Source organism: Carlito syrichta, unplaced genomic scaffold (assembly GCF_000164805.1).
Source record: "Carlito syrichta isolate Samal-C Ts95f unplaced genomic scaffold, Tarsius_syrichta-2.0.1 Scaffold73452, whole genome shotgun sequence".
Classification (NCBI taxonomy): Eukaryota; Metazoa; Chordata; class Mammalia; order Primates; family Tarsiidae; genus Carlito; species Carlito syrichta.
The window spans coordinates 295,729-301,728 of record NW_007017548.1 but is presented as its reverse complement, the minus strand read 5'-3'; the positions used below and the strand labels follow the sequence as shown (position 1 = coordinate 301,728).

The 6,000-nt window shown below is 33.2% G+C and overlaps 1 long non-coding RNA gene across 1 annotated transcript in view; it reads right to left on the bottom strand.

Annotated features, from left to right (window-relative positions):
* LOC110595164 overlaps nt 1–6,000 on the bottom strand; it is a 68,391-nt gene that overhangs the window by 17,993 nt on the left and 44,398 nt on the right. The gene's annotated exons all lie outside the window — the stretch shown is intronic.

Below are 6,000 nucleotides of genomic sequence, written 5' to 3'. Positions count from 1 at the left end.
AACAGCTCTCTAAATGTATATACTAATTCTACAAATATACTTTTAAATCTTATAAAGAAATGTATCATGTATAAAAGGCTCCCGAATGTGACCTGAATTTCAATTATATCTAATACCTAAGCCAAAACCACAGTTTTATGGGAAACAGGAACAATGGGTTTCTAGAGTGAGCCATGCCTGTCACAGTCACAGAGCCTTCAGCTTAGATCAGCAGAGTTCCTTTAGGTACTTGCACTGCATGTTAAAAGGAGGAGGAAAATGGTGTCTACGACTCCCGAACACGTCCTAGCGGTCTCGGGGTCCACGGTCCTTCCTGATCCCTAACGCTCAGTGGGCCTCCTTGGCCAGCTCCCAACATCTATCACAGAAACAAAGAACGGAATACCACATGTTCTCACTCATAAGCGGATCTTGAACAATTATCATAATACTATAAGAAAGGGATTGGCAGTAGTGGGAAACTTGCGGGGATATGGGGGGAAGTGGGATCAGCAATAGTGGAAAATGCCAAGGGAGGGAGCACACCTCATCAACAACGGTACCTGCATAATGAACATTTTTATGCCTAACCCTGAACTGTACCCCACATCTTTAAAATAAAAATAAATAAATAAAAATAAATAAAACTCATGTACACTTACTAATTTGATTTTCACCTACAGTTTTTTTTCTTGCAAATTTTTTGGTAAAGTTTTAATTATAAGTGCCTTAACAGACAGACAATTAAACCTAAGGAGTAAATATAGAACTATTCCATATATTGAATAATTTGTCTCCAATTAATTAACAGTAAATTAAAAGTCTGTCTCCATAGAACTAAGATTCTCTCAATTTTTATTAGCAAAATAACCATGTCATATAAAATTGCAAATGATGGTAACTTGTTAATTAATATAAAGCAATCTAATAAAATGGAGTATATAACCCATTAATAGAAAACTTAGAGATACTACAAAATCAGAAAACTTGCCAAAAAAATGCATGAGAAAGGGAAAGACATGATGCCTATTTAAGAGGTTTAACATTTGAGTGGAGATTACCATTACGTGTACAAGCACATCAACAGGCAACTTGTAAACTAGGCAACATTTTCCCTGCTATCTGGGAAAACCATTAATGAATGTAATTAGTCATTGCGCTTATTAAAGAATTGTAAATCAAAATTAAATACTGTTTTTAACAAAATTATATTTTAGCAAAGGTGAGATGAAATGAGTCCTTTTATACTTTGCAGGTGGAAATGTAAATTGGTAAAAACTTTTTTTGAAAAGAAATGGGGTTTATTAAAAAGAAATGGTATTTTTTACCTCGTTTCTTAAAAATTATCATGTACTTTAAACTGGTAATTCCTCTACTGAAAACTCTTAAAAACCCCATATTAGAGAGTGACAATATATTATGCAGCTACTAAAAAATATATAAACATTTGTAATAACAAAAGAAATGCATGTATGATAACATAAAATTAAACAAGTCACAATATTCACTTGTTTATGCACTATTATTGCAATTATATTTTTAGCTTATTCATATAAAAGTACTGCAAAATAGACAGGACTGTGCAGATTTTCCTTGTACTTCTCTTACTATTTTTGTGATTTTATAACTTATCCAAAAATAGTATATATTACTTGAGTGATGGGGAGAAATATATGTTTTATTTTAAAGTAAATAAGAAAACCACCAATAATAGTGATACTGATGAAAATTCTGAGTCTTCTGTTATTTGTGTATATGTGAGTACATAGGCAAACACACAGTTGTGATGAAAAACAGTGAAAATATAGAGCAATAACCCAAAGATCTGTCAAGAATTATTCATAAAACAGAGTAAATGAGAAAAAAGAGGGCATAATCTCTCATTAAAACAAAGCTGATTTAAGTATTCTGTTTACAAAAATCTAACTTAATAGTCTCTAGAATTACAAAATCCATATGACTTTGGAAAGTTGGCTCCACATCGCAAATTCTATTAAAACTCCACATGCCTTTGAGGAAAATGGCTAACTTTTGAAACTTGAGCTCTTACCCAAAATTCCAGAACTATCTTTTTCTGGTTGTATGTATGGCTTTTGTTCCAAAAACAACAACAAAACACTGTCTTAAAACCTTCAAGAACAGCCGGGGTCGGTGGCTCAGCCTGTAATCCCACGCCTTTGGGAGGCTGAGGTGAGTGGATTGCCTGAGCCCGCAGGTTCGAGACCCGCCTGGGTAGGCGAGACCGCATCTCTACAATAAATCAAAAATTAGCCGGGCGTGGTAGTGAGCGCCTGTCACTCCGGCTACTCGGAAGGCTGAGACGGAAGGATCGCCGGAACCCAGCAGGTCGAGGCTGCAGTGGCCCGGAGCGGCTACTGCACTCCAGTGTGGGCGACAGAGTGAGACTCCAACTCAAAAAAAAAAAAAAACCAAAAAAACCTTCAAGACCATATTCAAAAGTGATCATTCAAAGTGGGGAGGTCACACTTTTCAATATGGTCTTGAAGAGAATGTTCTTTTAGAACAAAAGTCACACATATGACCAGGAAAAGATAGTTCTGGAATAGTATGATTATTTCTTATGTACCTAATCCTGAACTGTATACCACATATTTAAAACAATAATAATAATAAAAGAAAATGCTGAGGACTATACACTTCTATGACTATTGTAGCCTGCATTTCACTCAAATCCAACTATGTTTTTAGAAAAGAAACACCACCAATGAATTTTATATTCCACTCATGTAAGGAAATTTTAATAAAGACATACATATTTGAATTCCAAAATATTCTTCTTTTATATTATATAGACTAAAATCAAATGCAAATTGAGGTACTTCAGAAAGATTATGATTTTTTTGTGTGCAAAAGCATTGTCTCCCACCAATAGAATACTGCAATCTGAAAAGGAAAAAAATAAAAATAAAAATAAGGACACAAATAATCAGATTCCAAAATCAAATCAACATGAACCAAAAAAACCCTCCTTGTTAGAACCAAGCAAATCAGTGTTTATTTTCGTTCAGAAAACAAAAAAAGTAGTACATAACTAATATATTTTATGGTCTGTTTATAAACATTTAATCAAAAATTCTATTGAAAATGACTTTGTCATATTAACATAAAAATTAAATTGACCATTGAATTTCTAAAAGATGTACTTTTATATATCACTTTGCACCAGTCATTGTCAATTAAATCTATTTCTGAAAATAATTTTTCTTTCAGTACTACTCACCAGAAGATATTTATGAGGAATATGGTGGTGGGCTAAAGGAAGGAGCACAGTGAAGACTTGGGAGAGAAGCAATTATGACCCTACTCAAGTTTACTTCAAATGTTAAGTTTCCTTTCTTGAAATAAGGTCTTTATAGTTTGTATTATAGCAGTGAGAGGCCATGAGTTGCTTATAGACAGTTTTTCTTATTACGGTTTATTTTTGAGTCAAGGTCCAAATTCTAAAAGTAAATGGTTCGCAAATTTTCTGCAAAAGGTTTTATAGTTTCACAGCTCAAACAAGAAAGGTATAAACCTTCAAGATCAATAACATCTGCTCAGTCCAAGGAAAAGTTCCACTATTTATGTGGCTGAACGATTATAATATTTTCTTTTGATTTTGATAAGCATAGTAAATACATTCTTACTGTGGAATGACATAAGAACAAATCAGTAGGTGTGCTCTATTCCAAAATCTCTCAGCTATTAATTTCCGTGGAATAAAACAGTTTCAAACTGAGAAAAAAAAAATATTGCTATGATTTCTTTCCTATAAAAAACCATAATCAGTACAAAATTCTCTGATTTCCCTTATCCATTCAGCTCCACCCCAGCAGAACAGCAATCAATGTTTTATCTGCCTTTTGCTTCACATTTCTGATAAAGATATACAAAGGCAGCACTCTGAATTAACTGATGCCTATTAACTAATGCATGAAAAATATTTTCTTAATATCATTTTAATTCCTGGCTATTCCATTCATCTCATATTTTGAAAATTATATTTATCATTTACTATATCTAAATTATGTTTCTCTTCATCATATTTCTTGCATTCATCTCATTTACTGCCCATAGTCTATCTTTTTTTAATTGCAAAAAATCATCTGACTCAAATTTTTTAATTCAATTTGTAATTGGCTCTGCAGGATATTTTTGTTAATCATTCTCCATGTGTCAATTGTTTCTCCCATCCTTTACAACTTTCCTGTATTTTCTTCTACTACAATGGAAAAAACACCATATCTTTTGGCCATCCCAGTATTTTTTCCGTAATTTCCATTTGCCATTTACAGAATTTCCTTTGTTCTTACCTAAAGCCTAAAGGCATATTATAAGCTCTTTCTTCATGCCACCCCAAACTAAAATGATATGATGACACTGAAGAAATATTGGTTCTACTTCCATATGAATCTTGTATTGTCGTTTCCAGGTCTGAGAAGAATGCTACTGGTAATTTAATGGGTATTGCCTTAAATCTGAAGATTGCCTTGGGTAGGATGGACATTTTAACAATGCTGATTTTTCCAATCCATGATTATGGAATCGTTTTTCCTTTGTTTGTGTCATCCTTGATTTCTTTGAGCAGGGTTTTGTAGTTTTCATTGTAAAGTTCTCTTGTTAGAAGATGTCAAGGTATTTCATTTTTTTGTGTGGCTATTGTGAATGGGATTGTGCTTTTTATTTGAGTTTCTGCTTGTTTTTTTTGTTGTTGTTGTTGGTATATAGGAATGTCACTGACTTTTGCATATTTATTTTAGAGATAAATTTTTGAGATTTTGCCAAAGTCCTTTATAAGTGCAAGGAGGTTTTTAACAGATTCTCTTGGGTTTCCAAGGTATAGAATCATGTGTCTGCAAAGAGGGATAACTTAACTTCTTCTTTTCCTATTTGGATACCCCTGATTTCTACCTCTTGTGCGATTGCTCTAGCTAGGACTTCTAATACTATGTTGAACAGGAAGGGTGAGAGTGGGCATTCTTGTTTTTTCTGATTTTCAGGGGAAATGGTTCCAATTTCTGTCTGTTTAGCAGTATGTTGGCTGTGGATTTCTCGTAGTTGGCTTTTACTATTTTGAGGTATGTTTCATCTATGCCTAGATGTTCAACGTTTTTTATCAAAGTCTCAAATAAGTGTGCAAAAGACAGTTGCATTCTTATACACCAACAGAAAACAACAGAAACCCAAATAAAAACACAATGCCATTCACAATAGCCACAAAAAGAAAGAAAGAAAAAAAGAAAAAAATAAAACTTGGCATCTTATGAACTTTGCAGCAACTTGGATGGACTTAGAGTCTATAATACTGAGTGATCTGTCATAGAATAAAATAACTGAGTACCACATGTTCTCATTCATAAACAGACCTTGAAAAATTATCATAATACTGTAAGAAAGGGATTGGCAGTAGTAGAAAACTGCCAGGGGAGGGCAGGGACATACCTCATCAACAAGGGTACTTGCATAATGAACATTTGTATACCTAACATTGAATTGTACCCCACATCTTCAAAATAAAATTAAAAAAAAAAAATACTAAATGAAAATGATTAAAGGTGCTAATTAAGGCTTTTTATAACCTCCTTTACAATTAAAGTTATATTTGAAATTTTTAAAAAGCAGATTATTTTACATATGAGTGAATGAAATATAATACTCTATAATTAAAATTTTAATGAACTTTTATCATGTTTTAAGTTTGCTGAAAATGATTGGTAACATCCTTCTCTTAAAAATTAACAATAATGTATCTTGCATTCATACATGGAGAGACACAGCAAAGTAAGAAAACAGTGACAGGAGTAGAAACTGAGATAATTTTGCTCTAGGTTAGCTGCATGTTACTAGAAAAAAAAATTGTTTGTGGTAATGATTAACATAAATAATTGTTTGACTGACACACTCTCTCTTTCTCTCTCATTCCTCCCTGTCTTCCCCTCTCCTTCCCTCCCTTACTGTCTCTCTTTCAGTTGGACCCTTTTGTTTCCAAGATGCCTTCTGGTGTGACTCTCCTCCTGCTCA